At 45.5% G+C, this 15,885-nt stretch overlaps 1 pseudogene; it reads left to right on the forward strand.

Annotated features, from left to right (window-relative positions):
- The first annotated feature begins 7,485 nt into the window (after nt 1-7,485).
- Nucleotides 7,486-7,665, forward strand: LOC142591783 (U2 spliceosomal RNA; annotated as a pseudogene).
- The last annotated feature ends 8,220 nt before the right edge of the window (nt 7,666-15,885 follow it).

Here is a 15,885-nt window from a genome sequence, read left to right on the forward strand (position 1 = left end):
CCACATAGTTTGGTGCCGCATTCATGTGGCACATTAATTCTCTGCAGTTTTTCTACAATCTTTCATGTTTTTCATGTTCCTTCCCTAAGAATAGAATGTTGGCATGAGTTATTATAATAAATAGAATCTGGCCTTTATAGCTGACCACTAAGGTGGACGGCTGTCCTGGTAATGTCCTCTGTCATTTGGGAAAAAACTCTGGCAGCTGTGCTTTCCCTAGTTTATGGATGTTTGGGCTTACACGTTGACAGGAACTGGCCCTTTCGTTAATTGTAATGGTAACAATGATCTTTGATATATATGTGCAGTATTGTTCAATAGTTCTGCTTTTCTTGTATGCCTTTGAATCACAGCAAGTGAACTACCACATCTTTCAGAGTTGGCACAGATTGCATCGTTTACCTTGCGTTTAGGAACATTTTTAACAGCTATTCCTTAGATAAAAGTAGTACGACTTTTGGGCTCATTTTCTAGAGGCATTATTTCCCTTGATTCAATTTATCTGCAACTCTTTAAGCTGTCAAATTCTCTTGGCCCCCGCAGGGGCGTCTGCGTCAGCAGGCGTTTGGTGTGTTGCGACACCACGTACCCGAGCACACGAGGGTTGGACCCACCCGCGTGTAGCCGTGCGTGGCTTAGCCGTGTCTGGGGAAAAGGGGATCCTGGGGGTTGAGTCGAAGCTGGGTGTTTGGACCGTTACGGCCCCCCGGCGGAGGCAACACGCCTCTTTGGCCTCTGCTTCACATAGACGGCACCCTCGGACTGACCCACCCGGGGGAAATCGGCAGTCGCCTTTTCCTGTCCTCCTCTCCAATCTTCGTCTTTCTCTCTCGCCTTTTTCATCTTTCCTGTCTTCTCATCACTTCTCCTCACTTCCTAGTTTCCCGGCGGCAAGGGTTAACCTTGTGTAGCTGGCCAGCCTTGGTTATGCTGTATTTGGTTATAGCAGCGATGTACGGCTGGCATTGGCAGGGTTTCTATAGCAGGAGCTCCTGTGACGTCCCCCTGTTGGGCTCCATGGTGGGTGGTCGGCATTGCGGCCGAAAACCCAACTGTACTTATGGAAAACGCTTTTCCTAAAATCCCTGATCGCCCTCAGAAACGAGGGCGCACCGAAGAGGTCTTTCAATTTTTCGGACGCCAAGTCCACAATTTCCCTCGTTTTCATGTCATCCACGCAGAAAAACCAGCTAAACAAGTTCGAACAATCTCCCCGTTCCTTGTGTCTAAGTCTCTTACCGAAGTTTTTGGCCCAGGATATAAGGTGTCGAGGATGGCTAGCGGTGACCTCCTCTTGGAGCTCCGCGACCTGAAACAATTTGAGAAACTACCTAAACTAGTATCATTCGGTGAGACCCAAGTAGTAGTAACCCCGCACCGCACGATGAATACCTCCCGCGGCGTTGTCTCCGACGATGATTTGCTGGAGCTCACTGAGGCTGAACTGTTGGAGGGCTTCAGTGAACAAAATGTCATAAATGTCAAAAGAATCAAGATGAGGCGAGACGGTAAAGAAATTGCGACCAAACACATAATACTCACCTTCAATTCAAGTGTCCTGCCCGAGTCAATCGAGGCCGGGTACATCAAGCTTCGTGTAAGACCGTACGTGCCAAATCCCTTGAGATGTTTCAAATGCCAGCGTTTCGGCCACAGCTCGCAGAGCTGCCGAGGCCGCCAAACATGTGCGAAATGTAGTGCCCTTGAACACGCCACTGAAGCATGTAATAACTCTCTCCACTGTGTAAACTGTGACGGGGATCACGCCGCGTACTCGCGGTCGTGCCCCTCCTGGAAGAAGGAAAAAGAAATTGTAACTATAAAAGTAAAAGAGAATATATCGTTCAAAGAGGCACGAAGGCGGGTATCATACCTGCCCAAGAAAACCTTTGCCGATGTGGCGCGTCAGGGGGCAGCGTCACAACGGCCTCCGGCGGCTGTCCGACCCACAAGCAGTGAGTCGGCAGTTACGCCATCTGCCCCCGCGACGGTTGCAGCTAGCGCTGCTCCGTCAACCGAGGAGAAGGAACCATCGACCCCGAAGGTGGGCGCAGCCGAGGCTGCCTCAACCTCCCAGGTCCCTTCCAGCGCTGGCAACGGCCGGCGCATCCAAATCCCCCAGGGAGCCCCATCGACCTCCGGGCTGGTGGGCGCAGGGGTCTTGCCCTCCAAGGCGGGACCCTCTCGGGAAGCTTCTCGCTCGCAAGAGCACGTGTCCGGCGCCTCACAAGAGGCAATGGACACTACACCTATCCTCAAGGCGCACCAGGCGCCTAAGGAGCGGCGAGGTTCCCTCGAACGCTTCAAAAAGAGCAGAACCCCGGTTACAGGGCCTCGAAAGGGCTCTGTAATCTGAGACATCCCTTCCGTTTCCGTAAACACAGCACCAACTTAATTTAAAATATGGATACACAAATCATTCAATAGAATGTCAGAGGTCTACTTAGGAATCTTGATGATGTTCAAGAACTCATCCGTAAACACAATCCAAAAGTGCTGTGTTTACAGGAAACACACTTGAAATCAAAATACACAAACTTTCTTCGACAGTATGTTACTTTTCGCAAAGATCGCGATGATGCTGTCGCATCTGGCGGTGTTGCAAATATAATTCAAAAAAGCATAGCCTGTCAACGTGTACAGCTACGAACGGCCCTTGAGGCAGTGGCGGTTCGAGTTATTCTGCTATACAAACTTATCACTATTTGCTCGCTTTATATTCCTCCACATTATAAACTACGCAAACATGAATTTCAGACCTTTATAGATGAATTGCCAGAACCCTATGTTGTTCTTGGCGACTTCAATGCACATAACTCCCTGTGGGGCGACCCTCGCATAGATTCGCGAGGACGTCTTCTCGAACAGTTCCTTTTTTCTTCGGGTGCGTGTCTGTTGAATAAGAAGCAACACACATATTACTCTCTTGCAAACAGAACCTACTCTTCCATAGATCTTACCATAGTCTCCCCGTCTGTACTGCCTGAACTTGAATGGGAAGTTACCGACAACCCTTACGGCAGCGACCACTTTCCTATACTGCTAAGATCACCTAAAGACAACGAATATCCACCACACGCTCCTAGGTGGAAGATTGAGACAGCTGATTGGGATAAATTTCGATCTCTTACAAGTATCTCATGGGCTGACCTGTCTTCGTTAGGAATTGATGCTGCAGTCGAGTTCTTTACAGCCTTCATAATAGATGTCGCATATAAATGCATATCGGAAGTAAAAGGCTTGGCCTGCAAACGGCGTGTCCCGTGGTGGAACGACGATTGTAGGATCGCTCGTAAAAAACAGAACAGGGCGTGGGGGTTGCTACGCGCTTCTCCCACTGCGGAGAATCTTAGCAACTTTAAAAAAGCAAAATCCGAAGGCAGGCGAACCCGCCGACAGGCCAGACGAGAAAGTTGGCAGAAGTTTCTATCGAGTATTAACTCGTTCAGAGATGAGGCCAAAGCCTGGAACAGGGTGAATAGGATAAGAGGGCGACAAGCATATGCACTCCCTTTGGTAAACACAGAAGGCAATACCCTACAAGCTCAGGCGGACTCACTTGGGGAGCACTTTGAGAGCGTGTCAAGTGCCAACCATTACTCGCAATCCTTTATGAAATATAAACAAATAGAAGAATGTAAGCCACTTATGAGAAAATGTCAACAGAATGAACCATACAACTGTCCTTTTAGCATTGCCGAGTTGAGAGCTGCCTTGAGCGCATGCAAGAGCTCTGCACCGGGATCTGACAGAATCATGTATGAAATGATCAAAAACTTACATAAAGACACCCAAGTTACACTAGTCACAATTTTCAACACCATTTGGGCTGCGGGATACTTCCCGACTGCATGGAAAGAAGCCATTGTGATCCCGGATTTGAAACAAGGCAAAGATCCTTCCTCAGTGGCTAGTTACCGCCCAATAGCCCTGACAAGTTGCCTTTGTAAGGTATTTGAAAAAATGATCAATCGCCGTCTCGTGCATCTCCTAGGGTCAAGTAAAATGCTTGACCCATTTCAATGCGGTTTTCGGGAAGGGCGATCTACAACTGACCATCTTGTGCGCATCGAAGCGAGCATTCGCGATGCCTTCGTGCACAAGCAATCTTTCTTATCTGTATTTCTCGATATGGAAAAAGCGTACGACACAACCTGGCGGTACGGAATCCTGCGCGATCTTTCCGCGCTAGGTATCCGCGGCAACATGTTCAATACTATAGAGAGCTACCTAGAGAACCGTACATTTCGAGTGAAAATAGGTCCTGCACTGTCGCGTACATTTATACAGGAAACTGGGGTACCCCAGGGTGGCGTACTCAGCTGCATGCTCTTTGTCGTAAAGATGAACATGCTTCGTGCATCTTTACCACCAGCTATTTTCTATTCCGTCTACGTAGACGATATGCAAATAGGTTTTAAATCCTGCAACCTCACAGTCTGTGAGAGACAGGTACAGCATGGTTTGAACAAGTTGTCACAGTGGGCAGAGAAAAATGGCTTTAAAATCAATCCTCACAAGAGTTCTTGTGTTCTGTTTACAAGAAAGAGAGGCCTGGTTCCGGATCCTTGCCTAGAACTGTGTGGACAACAGATACCTGTAAACAAAGAACACAAATTTCTAGGTGTTATACTTGACAATAGACTCACTTTCATCCCACACATTAAACATCTTAAAGAAAAATGTCTGAAAACAATGAACCTAATTAAACTTCTATCGCAGACTACGTGGGGTAGTGACAGGACGTGCTTAATGAATCTCTATAAGAGCCTGATTCGGTCACGACTAGATTATGGTGCCGTGATCTATCATTCTGCCACCCCGAGTGCGCTAAAGATGCTAGATCCGGTCCACCATCTAGGAATCCGCTTAGCCACGGGCGCTTTCAGAACAAGTCCCATTGAAAGTTTATATGTAGAATCAAATGAGTGGTCACTTCATCTGCAGAGAACATACATCAGCCAAACATATTTTCTGAAAGTGCACTCTAATCCCCAACATCCGTGTTTTAATACCGCTAATGATATGACAAATTCTACACTCTTCCGGAATCGTCCCACCGTAAGACAACCTTTCTCGATGCGTGTGAGGGAGCTTAGTGTTGAAATGGATGTCCCAATCCTCAAACATCGCCTAATGCCTCCAGCTAAGATGCTACCTCCTTGGGAGTGGCAGATAATAGAATGCGATACATCCTTCATGCAAGTTACAAAACACGCTCCAGAGATTGAAATACAAATGCATTTCCGGGAACTCCAATACAAACACTCCTGCACGGAGTTCTACACCGACGCATCAAAGTCACGCGTGGGGGTGTCCTATGCAGCCGTCGGCCCATCCTTCTCGGAATCCGATGTACTGCATCCGGAAACAAGCATCTTTACGGCCGAGGCCTACGCACTGTTATCGGCTGTAAAGTATATAAAGAAATCAAAACTCGAGAAATCAGTTATATATACGGACTCCCTAAGTGTTGTGAAGGCCTTGCTGTCATTCTGTAACCACAAAAATCCGGTAATTAATAAACTTTATTCCGTCCTATGTAAAACGTATATATGTAACCAGCATGTCATCATATGCTGGGTGCCGGGTCATAGGGGCATCGAAGGCAATGTTCTGGCGGACCTGATGGCCGCATCAATTGCATCGTATTCTGTAAATCCTACCGCAGCAGTCGCTGTCACAGATCTGAGGCCCTACTTGCGCAGAAAACTGCGAAACTACTGGCAACGCTCGTGGGACATGGAAACAAATAATAAATTGCACATAATAAAGCCACAATTAGGGTTCTGGCCTTCTGCAACAAAATCACGCCGAACAGATGTCCTATTGTGCCGTCTAAGAATAGGACACACATTTGGCACCCACAATTTTTTACTCACTGGAAATGAGCCCCCAACCTGTGGGAGATGCGGGGAGAGGCTGACCGTCCTCAATGTCCTCCTGGAGTGTCGGAAAGCCGAATCTGACAGAAAGAAACATTTTCCGTTAGCATACCGGCAGCACATTCCCCTTCATCCTGTAATGTTACTCGGCCCAGAACCGCTCTTTGACACTAACTCAGTTCTAGACTTCCTGAAAGATGTTGTGTTACATGTAATTAGCCCTATACGTTCATAGCGTCCCCTCTCTCTAGAGGATGCCGCTGTGAAAGCTATTTCGCATAGCACATGCCTCTCGGCCCTTGCGTTTCAAGGGCTCTGGCGAGGCTGTAGTGCTCTTAGACAAATTTTAGCATCTCGCATATTTTATATAATGCAGCATTCTTTTTAATGCATTTCAGTGATCATAGTACATGTCATTAATCATTGCCATAATTTTATTACCTGTAATTTTTATGCAATTTACACTCTTTTAGGCCCCTTTACAGCCAGGTCACATTAAATTCACAGAGCCCATCACACCACGACATATTCATTACCACTAGCATGGCGCTCTTTGGCCATACCTGGCCCTTGCGCCATTAAACCTCAAACATCATCATCATCATCAAATTCTCTTGGCAAGATGTCTGATTGCACAAATTAAATTCACATCCATCTAGTACATTTAGAAGGTGATGCTCCAACCTATTTTATAAGGAAAACAAAAGATAAGGCTGTGCTATTGAATTCACTAACGAGTTATCAAAATCTGTATCAGAAACTTTAGGACAAAGAATATAATAGAATATTGTATTCAATTCGGTGTTCACATAGAATACTCACTATTCGTAAATATGAATATTTTTCGAACACTTCTTTAATTAAAAATCAACTGTGCACGGCAATGTTTTACGTATGTGAACTACTAATTTGTTTATGTGCTCCATTTGCACAATTTATAGCCAAGACTTCAACGTGTAATGTATGAGACGCTTACCGACGTTATTGGCACTAGGATGTGAACTTAGTTTTGTCGTCACAGTTGTTAATTGGTCAAAAACTACTCAAAAGTATTTGATTCTGTTCACTTCTGCCACTAATATAATTTGCGTTCTGTTCAATCTCACAAACTACTGTTTGCACACCCCTAGTCACGACAAAGTAGACAATTTTACCGTCAGATAATAGTTGTCCTGAACCAGCTTGTCAAGGAGTTTTACAGCATTTGCCTTGTCTAATAATTGTTTAGGGTTGAAGTAGCAGTGGATCACACTCTAAAAAACCGAAGACACTGGTTAGCGAGTTATTAAAACCTTTGCAATTGCAACATCCCCAAAACAAAAAAGTCATGAGCCATTCCACTCTGTGAAGCTGGTGCCGAGCAGAGTTGTTTAGTACACGACACAGCATTGACAAAGAATTTTGAAGAAAAGTACAAACTCATTTATCGTGAGCTTTATATATATATTCACGTGGACGATGGAACTGCTGCCCCGAGGGTCTGAAGGAAACTAGACGCACATTACGTTTCGATGGCACTGGCACCACGGGAGAGGGTAAGGAATAGAGAGTAGAGACGCAAGCGCTTGGAACGTCGACAAAAAGAGGGCAATTCAAACGTACACATGGCCAATGCAGGTCAAAGTGTATCTGTTCTTATGAGCTTAATATCTGACAGGGGTTCTACATGGAACCAAGATATTAAACTTATTTTTGCAAGTTGGCGAAGTGCTTGAAGCCTGCTTCACCTCCTCTGTGGGTCGTCCTGGCATTGCACTATCTCGAAATTGGCCTATGGTTTTTGCACACACAGAACCAAACAAAAATGCACGAAACCCTAAACATAAACCGCTTCACTGTAAAAAAAATTGCTTTGGAATACACAATGCGTAGCTAACGTACTGGAAGGGATTTTCTTTTTCATTGTAAAATTCAATAATCAAAATACCATTCAATAATTAACACGTCCATCACATTGAGTGGAAATACATCAGAATTTCATTCTAAAGTTCTGTCCAAGTTGGCAGCAAAACATAATCAAATCAGTGAAATTAGTTTCGGAGGGATTCTGAAAGGTGGAGCAAGCCTCAGTACAGGAATACTTTTCCTTCACCGAAGAGTAGTACAAAGCATGCAAACCAATACCGGCTTCTTGGAACGCTTTGCAATTCCTAGTCTGGCCATCAATCCTCGGATCAACACCTTTCTGGAGCAGTTGGTCTCTCAAGAATATGAGCAAATAAAAAAGTTCCATTGGAAACATCTCGCCTGCTCCCTGCTTTGTAGGTATATTAAGTTCGCTATGCTAATGCTATCAAGAAACACTTTTGAAACAATTGCAAAATTATGACAACAAATTTTAGCTTTTCCATGCTTTTGTCTTGTGGCATTCCTTGAATGCTGTGGTCATCACTTTCTGTGGCTACAGGGTAACAGCTTTAGTTGTTTCTTCTATTTGCAAATGGTGCACAGTTTAGTGCTTGCTTTGCAGTCTTCTGCATATTTCTCCCTTCTGCCATTTACAGGTACCTTGCTCATGGCTCCACCATGTCGATCATCGCTAAATCAAACCGCATCTCTGACGCCACAGCCACCCTAGTAATTAGGCAAACCTGCCAGGTTCTGGAGCCTATGTTTCCAGCCATGCCAACTACAGCCCAATGGAAGAAGGTAACCATGGATTTTGAGGCACTGTTGCAATTCCCAAATTGCATTCGTGCAGTTGATGGAAAGCATGTTTACATAGAAGCTCCAGCGCACTCAGGTTCCATTTTTCATAACTATATATATACAACGGACGTTTTAACATAACCCTCCTTGCTGTGTGTGATGCCAGGTATAGCTTAACGATGGTGGACATTGGCGAGTGTGGACCGCGCGGCGATGCAGGCCTGTTTAGTGAATGCCAACTAGGAATGAAACTGAAAGCCGGACTACTAAAAATTTCCCCACAAAGCAAGGTACCAGGTTCTTCGGTGAACTTGCCCCACGTATTTGTTGGTGATGAGGCATTTCCTTTAATGGAAAACCTCATGCGGCCGTTCCCTGGTTCCAGCATTGATGCTGAGTGCAGGGTATTTAACTACAGGTTGAGTCGAGCTATGCGCACCATCGAAAACACATTTGGCATTATTGCAAACAGGTGGAGAATTCTCCGTCAAGATATCCGAGCGGCTGTAGAAACTGTAGATCACATTTATGTGGGCTACAGTACTTCTACACAACTACCTTAGGACTCGTGATTTGCAAGGCTCCGATAGCTTTAAGTACTGTTCCGACAGTGATGTCGGTAGAATTAGTCCGAACGGTCAGTTGATTCCTGGCAGATGGAGATCAGATGCTCCGTCTACTGGAGGGCTGCCCGAGAACATCCAATTTTCTGGAAGTCACAATCGCAGCGTCCGAGTGAAGGCAGTGCGAGAAGCCTTCAAAGCGTGCTTTCAGTCTTCTGAGGGGCGTGGGCCGTGGCAAGAAAAGGTGCTGCATGTAGGCTTGTGAAAGTGTGCAGCCTTCCCACTGTGCTTCCAATTGCTAATACTCAAGTGGTCCTTATGGCGCTCGAGCTGTTCGTTTGTATGAGAAAAATCTTCGAAATTTACTTGTCCCTAAATAACACTCCAAGAACAATGGAGGGGAAGCCTTCCAGCACTTTCTGGTTGCCTTGGCACAGGAATGCGTTGCTTGGTACAATTCAGTTACTGTCATGTTGTTTTCGAAGGCCCATATGCAGCGTGATGCAAAGCCAAAATTGATGCCGTTCGGTACTCTTTGGATTTTGCTACCTTGCGCAGCATATTGTGCCTGTGTTGTGCGGCCTGTCGTCAAGCCACTGCTTGCATCAGAATGCCTGGTGAAGCTGTCGAGCCACACCTCTGCTGTGTACGCAGCGCATTTCATGTTTCGGAAATTAACAGCACTAAACAGAAAAGGAAAACAAGAACACGACACTGGCGCTCACTCACAGCTGAAGTCTATGTTGATATACACAGGCCAACATGTCAACAGCTAAGTGACTGTACATGCGCATTAGGGGTCCTCCTGGTCACTTGTCGAAATACGTGTGGAAAGAAATCAGTGTGTCATAGCATAAGAAATACACAAGGCCAATAGATGATTTTCCTATGAAACTTAATAGCAATACTTCGTGAAACACTTTCTTTCAAATATCTCAATTATTTTTTACTAAGAGTGACTGGCGGCTTACTAATGTACCTTTCCCATTCCCTATCAATATGAAAAGCTTCCATAGTCTCCCTTGTGGTTCGGTATTTACGCCTGAACAAAGAGTTCTTTTCCGTTAACACTTGGCACCCACACTCTCTACAACGTAAAGGCAATTGCAAAGCCCCTGTATCTTTCATAGACAGGTGCGCATTCAATCTAATGTTCACACAGCGGCTGGTCTGGCCCACATAAACCTTCCCGCATGACAGCGGCAACCTGTACGCAACAGAAGATTTACATGTTACGTATATATTTTTTAACTTCTTGCAACAGAAGCTGCATTCCTTGCCATGGGCCAATAATTTTTTTTGCAACCGCGAACGAAATTCTAGCAAATTTCTTGGACGCACACATGACCACACGCCCCCCATAGCTACTAGCCACATTCTTCAAGCAATGCGAAAAATTGTGCAAATATGGCACCACCACCGGTCTTTCTTCATTGCGCGCAGAATCCTTTGATTTTTCCTTACCTTATAAGTACCCTTTACCTACTTAATAAGATTACGACACGCCCTCAATATTTCCCTTTCAGAATAACCAGCGTTCTGTAATCTCTGAATCTGGCCAAGGAAACTCTACGTCAACTAATGCTCACGTCTTCTGTAACAGCGCTCGCAGCGCTGCGTAAACAATACCGGTTTTTTCTATATTAGTGTGTCCTGAAGCAAAATTTAAAAGCGCCTTTGCCCAACGAGGCTTATATATCCAACACAGATGATCCTCCCAAAACTTTGTTCTAATATCCAGGAATTAAAGCTCATCTTTGGGAGGCAACTCAAAAGTAAATTTTAAACCTTCACAGCGCTCCTGAAGAAACTAAGAAACCAGTTACTTAACTATTTAGGTTAATTCTGTGATGATCAAGAAATCAAGGTACATAAAAACATTAGGGGCCAAACTTCCTAAATTATCAACTCGACTAAGGAAAATATGGCTTAAGGCTGGGGCCACCCTCGACCCTATACAAATTCCAGACTTCTATTAACAGCGTGCTCCCTTTCCATTCAACATACATAGAGCGCAAATAAAATTACTATCCTAAACAACTTTCCACAGATGTTCTGCAATTCCCCGTCACAGGATCAAATCCCGGCCACGGCGGCCGCATTTCGATGGGGGCGAAATACAAAAACACCCGTGTACTTAGATTTAGGTGAACGCTAAAGAACCCCAGGTGGTCCAAATTTGCGGAGTGCCTCACTACGGCGTGCCTCATAATCAAAAAGTGGTTTTGGTGCGTAAAACCTCATTATTTAATTTTTTTTTGCAATTCCCCAACAAACCTGGCTTCGACATTAGGATTAACCACACAAGACCTGACACTCTTCATAAGTTGATTATGCAGTAGTGAATAAAACATATCTTTAATGTCAATACTAAAACCGAACATGATCCAGGATTCTGTCTTGAGAAACTTGGCCAGGTTATCCGAGCTCCTAACATAAAAAGGGCCAACAATGTTAAGAGCCTCCAGCTGTTTTTTGCAAATACCCCTTATTTGGGGCCCGGAATGGGAGATCTGGTTTATGGGTTTTAACTGAAAAAAAAATACCTGCAATTTTAAACCATCAGTCTTCTTGACTCAAGACGTCAGGCCTTCCAGATTTCTATCCTGTAGCATCGCAAGGGCCTGCTGCTTAAACTTTGATGGTTAAAATTCCTCAAAATTTCTTTAAAACTGCTTTTCAGAATTTTCCCAAAACACCTTTCCGCATTACTGCAAACATTCCTCCCTTATCCGACACTGAGCTATTCTGAGCTTGTTCCTCTCCAAAAATTGAACAGAATTCACAGGCGAAGCGTTATTCGAGCGTGCATGTAGTCATTTCCACGTACAACAAATTTGCTAGGATTTGTTCAAGGTTGGACAAAAAATTATTGGGCCATGGCAAAGAATTCAGTTCCTGTTGAGAGAGGTTAACAAATATGCATTATGTGTAGATATTCAGTTGTGCACAGGTTACCTCTGTCATGTGGGAAGGTTTATGAGAGCCAGACCGGCTGGTGCGTCAACATTCGATTAAACGAGCACTTGTCATTAAAAGGTACAGAGGCTCTGCACTTTCCTTTATATTGTAGAGGGTGGGTGCAGAGAGTTAGCGGCAAAAACTTTGTTTAGGCATAAAGATCGAAACACAAGGGAGATCATGGAAGCTTTTCATATTCGTAGGGAAGGGGGAAGGTGCAACAGTAAGCTGTCTCTCTTAGACCAAAAGCATTGAGATATTTGATAGAAAGCGTTTCATGGTAGGTTGCTGTTAAGTTTGACAGAGAAGTCGTCTATTGGCTTTATGTGTTTATGTTATTCTACACTGATGTATTGCACGTGCTTTGAAAAGTCAGCAGGATGGCTCCTAATGTGCATATAAAGTCACTTAGTTTAGTTATTGACATGTTGGCCGGTGCATAATAATGTCACTTTCCTCAAAATAAACTTCAGTTGTGAGTCAGTGCCAGTTTTTTTCCTTCGTCCTTGTCTGTCTAGCACTGTTACATTCCAAAACATGAATTACTATCAACTAGCCCAATTTTCTCTTCTAGTACAGCACATTTCTCTCGTAAGTGTGTGTGTGTGTGTCGGTGCCCTAGTTGGCAATTCGAAAGACATCCCTTGTTATTGTGACAGCACGGCGCTAGGACGCGATAGCTGCTGTTGGCGATTACTCGGGCTCCCCCGTTCCTCGAATTCCTAATGGCCCTCCCCGCAGGGGCGTCTGCGTCAGCAGGCATTTGGTGTGTTGCGACACCACGTACCCGAGCACACGAGGGTTGGACCCTCCCGCGTGTAGATGTGCGCGGCTTAGCAGTGTCCGGGGAAAGGGGGATCCTGGGGGTTGAGCCGATGCCGGGTGTTCGGACCTTTAAGGCCCCCCGGCGGAGGCAACACACCTCTTTGGCCTCTGCTTCACGTAGACGGCACCCCCGGACTGACCCACCCGGGGGAAATCGGTAGTTGCCTTTTCCTGTCTCTCTCTCCTTCGACCCTTCGTCTTTCTCTCACTTTCCAGCGTTCCTGTCTTCTTCTCATTTCTGAATTTCTGATCCTTCTGGCAGCTAGGGTTAACCTTGTGTGAAATAACCAAGCTCGGTTATATCATATTTGGTTATAGTGGTTGTGTACAGCTGGCGATGGCAGGCCTCATTTATTTACAAGGCCTGTCACGTCCCCTTGTTGGGCTCCATGGTGGGTGGCTGACACCACTGCCGAAATTACTCCAATTTTTATGGCTTCTTCCTTCCCCAGGCTTCCTGATCGCCCTCTCACAAAAAGAGGGCGCACCGAAGAATGTTTCAACTTCTTCAATAAGCCCACTGAAATTTTTCCACGTTTCCACGTGATTCACAGCGAAACCCCCGACAAGACAGTAAGAACTGTATCACCATTCGTTGTCGCGAAATGCCTAACTGAGACCCTAAGTGCAGGATACAAAGTCACGAAAATGGCCAGTGGTGACATTCTCCTTGAAGTCCGTGATAAAGCTCAGCATGAAATTCTGCAAAAGCTCATCTCGCTTGGCGACACCCAAATCTCTGTAAGTCCTCATCGTTCATTGAATATTACACGAGGGGTAGTATCAGATCAGGACCTGCTGGAACTGACTGAGACAGAGCTCCTAGAAGGCTGGAAAGAGCAACACGTTACGAATGTACAGCGAATTAAGATCCGACGTGACGACAAAGAAATTCCGACAAAACACCTGATACTTACCTTTTGTACGAGCACACTCCCTGAACAAATCGAAACAGGCTACATGAAAATAAATGTAAGACCATACATTCCAAACCCCCGACGCTGTTTTAAGTGCCAAAGATTCGGTCACGGCTCTCAGAGCTGCAGGGGCCGTACCACCTGTGCAAAGTGCGCATCACATGAGCACCCTGCAGATAATTGCAATGATCCACCGCACTGTGCAAATTGTGACGGTGAACACCCGGCATACTCTCGCTCTTGTCCCTTATGGAAAAAAGAAAAAGAAATTATCACGCTCAAAGTAAAAGAAAATATTTCCTTCAAAGAAGCTAGAAAACGCCTCTCGTTTGTGGGGCCTTCTTTCTCCGACGAGGCACGGCAGGGGGCAGTGCCACAACGGTTCTCGGCGGCCGTTAGGACCACGCAAAGTGGACCGACGGTAGCGCCACTCGCCCCCACTGCGGGATCAGCTAGTGCTGTTCCGCAACCCAGCAAGAGCCAGCAGTCCACCGGACCTGCGGGCTCCACGACTTCTAGAGCCTCTGTTCGCACAGAGAAGCCCGAAACACCCGCGAACGTACACCGCGAGCGGGCATCCAGCGCCTCTATGGAGGCGATGGATACATCAAGTGTATCGGCGTCTCGGACGCTGAAGGATCGGCGAAGCTCTCAGGAGCTGCCCAAAAAAAGCAAATCCCGCATCACAGGGCCTGGCAAGGTTCCTGTGGGATAACATAGTTTTCCTCTCTTGAACACACATCACCATACACTTTCACTATGGATACACAAATATTATATTGGAATGTCAGGGGTCTTCTTCACAATCAAGATGATGTCAAGGAACTCCTACATAAACATAATCCAAAGGTGCTGTGTGTTCAAGAGACTCATCTGAAAAGCACACAAACAAACTTTCTTCGTATCTACTCCATCTTCAGAAAAGACCGTGACGAGGCTAACGCGTCGTGCGGTGGCGTAGCAATTGTCGTAGACAAGTCTATAGCTTGTCATCATGTAGCCCTACAGACACCCCTCGAAGCAGTATCAGTGCGAGGAGTTCTTTTTAATAAGTTGGTTACTGTTTGCTCCATTTACATACCCCCAAACTATCACCTTCACAAAACAGACTTCTACAACCTCATCAATCAGCTTCCGGAACCCTACGTACTCGTGGGTGATTTTAATGCCCACAACACTCGTTGGGGAGATTCCCGTTGTGACGCGAGAGGTCGGCTGATAGATTTTCTTTTGACATCCGGTGCATCCCTATTTAATAAGAAGGAGCCGACTTATTACAGTGTGCATCACAACACATACTCATCTATAGACTTAGCAATTGGTACTGCTAGTCTTCTGTCTCACCTGAAATGGGATGTCATCAAGAACCCTTTTGGAAGTGATCACTTCCCAGTCACTCTAAACTTAACAACACAGTATGATTCTCCACCGCATGTCCCTCGATGGAAATTAGCCTCAGCCGATTGGAAAAGTTTTCAAGAATGTACTTATTTACCGCGGGACTTTTTAGAATACTATACTATAGATGATGCCGTATCATATTTTACTCATTTTATTATCGACGCAGCGCAAAAGTGTATACCACAAACAAATGGTCTTTCATCCAAAAGACGTGTCCCGTGGTGGAACGAAGATTGCTAAGAAGCGCGAAAGAGGCAGAATAGGGCATGGGGCAGGCTTCGTCGATCACCAAATGCGGAGAATCTAATTGAATTCAAGAAGGCAAAATCACAGGGCAGGAGAACACGACGACATGCTAAGCGAGAAAGCTGGGAAAGGTACATATGTAGGATAAATTCGTACAAGGATGAGGGTAAGGTACGGAACAGGGTAAACAGTATAAAGGGCATGGAAACACAACCGCTTCCTTTAGTAAACGCCCAAGGCGACACCATGAGAGATCAGGCAGACTCGCTGGGCAAGCATTTTCAAAATATTTCTAGTGCATCACACTATGCGCCAACTTTCCTAAAATTTAAGGAACGCATAGAGCGAGAGCGCCTTGAACGAAAATGCGCAGCAGATGAACCTTATAACCGTCCGTTTAGTCTCGCTGAACTGAAGGCTGCTCTCAGTTCCTGTGGC

This window comes from Dermacentor variabilis, chromosome 8 (genome assembly GCF_050947875.1).
Source record: "Dermacentor variabilis isolate Ectoservices chromosome 8, ASM5094787v1, whole genome shotgun sequence".
Lineage (NCBI taxonomy): Eukaryota > Metazoa > Arthropoda > Arachnida > Ixodida > Ixodidae > Dermacentor > Dermacentor variabilis.